Below are 3,439 nucleotides of genomic sequence, written 5' to 3'. Positions count from 1 at the left end.
GAAAATGCAAACAATATAAAGATAAAAATACAAATGAGGAGTAAGAAAGAAAAGACTACCATCAATATTTTAAAAGCCAGAGAAGAAATTTCTCTCATGGAACAAGCGAGAAATACTAGAGCACAGAGCAAATTCAGGTGGGTTCACAGGGAGGTCAACTGACCAAGTGTCATATTATACCACAATCAAGTTTACAGGAATCTCTGTCGGATAGTCAAACTGTTTGAGTCCCTGGCCTCTCGCTAGAGTGATCTGTTAGAGGCTTAATCTGACTAGGTAGCTTGCGGATGGGTTTGGGCTATGGGTCCTCCAGCCTTCTATAAATTGAGTGTTCACAATGTAAGTTCTGACGCTCTGCCCTTTGTCATCTTTGTTTTTTGTTATTGTCATCTTTGGATCACACAGGCTAGTGTGCTTCTTCCATGTGGATTTAGTTGACATCTCGCTCAGATGGCTAGCCCTCCTGATTCAATGTCCAACTTCCACAAGCATACGAGAGGATTACATGCCGTGGCTCGAGTCAAAGCCTTGCTCTTCAATCACTTTGAAAGGTTCTGGTGCAGCTGATTTGCCCCAGGCAATTCGTGGTTTGATTTTTTGACTGCTGGAGTAAAGATGCAATGACTATCAAAAGCTAGATATGGAAAGGTTATGAAACTCTTGATCTTGCTCCAGCATTCAGCAAATGAACTGAAGCCAGGCATTTGCTATGTTTTCAGGATAGTCCACTGACCTGCCAATATCTCATCTACATGCAAGGTACTCCACAGGTGGGCTGCACAGCAGAAGACAATGCTTCTGGTTACTTCCCTGATTTGAACTCTGTGCTTCTACGGGTGTAACCCAGCAGTGTGTCTACTTATCTAGACAAACACTGTGCTGTTGGCACACACTGAATTTGTCATCAGCTAAAACTCTTCCATTGTTTTTGTGTGAATTTCTACTTCATCAGCCAGCTCCTATAAGGTACTTGTGTGGTTTTAAAACATTCATCTATGCTTTTCTACTTCACCACCTGCGTTGTAAGTTCCTTCAGCCCTGCAGTGTTCCCTATGCCAGCCCTCCGTGCCTTACGTGATACATAATAGATACAGTGTGCTTTTGTTCAACTGACCTGATTAGATTATTGGATTAGATTTTATTCATTTCAACCCAAGATTCCATTCTCCAGATAATTTTGAGTCCTTATTTAGCCATTAGTAATCTAGCCTATCCCTCTGTTCTATGCTATCTACAAATGTGATCAGTACAATAAAAAAATTGAAAACCCAGTGCACTACTGTAGAGTTGGTTCGTAAACTCAGTCCCCCAACCTGACTGCCATCAAGTCAATTTGGACTCATTGTGGCCCTACAGGACAGAATAGAACTTAGGGTTCCTGAGACTAAATCTTTATGGTACAGACAGCTTCATCTTTTTCCTGGACAGCGGCTGGTGGGCTTGATGTACCAACCTGGCAATTAGCAGCTCAGTCCTAAACCCACGGTGCCACTAGGATTTCTTATAAATACAATAGTTGACTTTTCAGTAACATCTGAATTAGAGACAGTGAGCTGGTAGTCTGATAAGATTACCATCTCCCCAAATCTGCCACTGAGTTATTAAACTATTTAAACTCGATCATTTAGATCTGTCTCCCTTCTTAGGAGAAAGTTGGGGCTGTCTGCTTCTCTAAGGACTTCAAGTCTCAGAAAAGCCAAAGGGCGGTCCTACTCTGTCCTGGGTCACCATGTGTCACAATCGACTGGATGGCAGTTTTTGAGTTGGCTCTCTGTCCTTTGAAATGGAAACATCCGGTCTTACCAAATAGTTGAGAAATATCCTTGATAAGGATCAGGTATTGTGGTTTTTAGCATGTTTACATCACACAATTTTATGATTAAATAAAGACCTGTAATGATTCCTAAATTTATACTCAAATTGTTATTTGTAAGCAAACGCCTTATTTTAGGGCTAGAAAACATCAACAAACGATGTCACCTCCATCCAATAGGTGTGGATACACTTCTGCTGTTCTGCTCCTAAAAAGTCACCATTTATAACAACAAAAAACTCTTTTTAAGTGACAAGTTTTATTAAGGTGAAGTCTTTAAGGGGCAACTTGAAAGTCTAAATTCCTTCAGTTCAGCTTAGAACGTCAATCCAACTCCACATCATTGATACCGGTAGGTCATGTTTCCCTTCTCCTGAGCTGACTTGTGGAATGAGTTCTGGAATCCGAGATTCCCATTTACTGCTGCGGAGCAAAATCAACTCAAGACGGGAGTGAAAGTGTTGGTGGAAAGGGTAAGGACGTTCTCTGGGGACAAGGACTAGAGACTTTTAAGCAGAAGAATAGGGATACAATGACACTGTTGGTATAGAATTACTAGAGAAAGGTCAGTCACAGAGGAAGAGAGGCAGCATCCAACCCAACATGTGCTTCCAGCACTCAGGAACAACAGAAAGTCTGGAAAGAGAAAACCTGGTATGTGGTGACGTTTCCTGGTCACCTCTCACCTTGTCCTCTGTTCTGTTCCCTTGGAGGCTGATCTGCATGGACTCTACCAACTGACTCTGGTTCAGCCACTGGAGCGGAGACGAGACAGAAGGACAGTGAGGTTGGAATATTTATTACCCTCCCATTCTTCCTCCCTCAACTCAAGGCCATAACTTCTCTCTCTGTCTGTGTTCTAGGAACCCTCTTCCCTTTGGGTCTGGGCACTGCACTATCCCGTGTGGTTTGCCACATCCTGCCCATATCTTTGTAAACAGTACCCTTTTAATTCAATCAGCCGGTTAGGATGGACCATCTGTTTCCTGCCAGGACCTGATTGACATGTTCAATATCCCATGAAGCTCTCAACAAACATTACCTTGAGTCACAGCTCTGTCCTAAGAATGAACAAAATCAAAGAGCAGCCCACTGCCATCAAGTCCATTTCACTCAGAGCCACCCTGTCTAGGTTTGGGAGACCCAGAATCTTGACAAGAATAGCCACGGTCGTTTCTCCCAGAGAGGGAGCAGATGGTGGGTTTGAATCGCCAACCTCGCGGTTAGCAGCCAAGAGGGAATCGAATCAAAGGGCAGCGCAGAGTTAAAGCTTCTAAAGGGGGCAGTCACAGAATGCGGCACTCCTTATGGTACATCTTGGAAAAGCGATGCAGGGAGGCAGGTGTAAAATAATCCCAGGCATGGGGCTAACTCCAGGAAGAATTCTCGGTGGAGGGAAGTTGTAAAGTTGGGCAGATTTGAGAGGCAGAGATGTGGCTAGGGCGAGGTCAGCAGACCTAAGTCAAGCATATTCCAGGACAGTCAGCCTTGTGGGAGGGCTCCTTGTCTTTCACTTGCTTACTGGATTTCTCCACCAAGGAATGAAGTCTGCAGCCTCTCACGGTGAACTGACAGCTCCCTGCCCCACTGGAGCGACTTCCCTGCCCTGCGACCTGTCCTTTCAGT

The sequence above is a fragment of the Tenrec ecaudatus genome, chromosome 13, assembly GCF_050624435.1.
Source record: "Tenrec ecaudatus isolate mTenEca1 chromosome 13, mTenEca1.hap1, whole genome shotgun sequence".
In the NCBI taxonomy this organism is placed as follows: Eukaryota; Metazoa; Chordata; class Mammalia; order Afrosoricida; family Tenrecidae; genus Tenrec; species Tenrec ecaudatus.
This window is presented reverse-complemented; position numbering follows the sequence as displayed.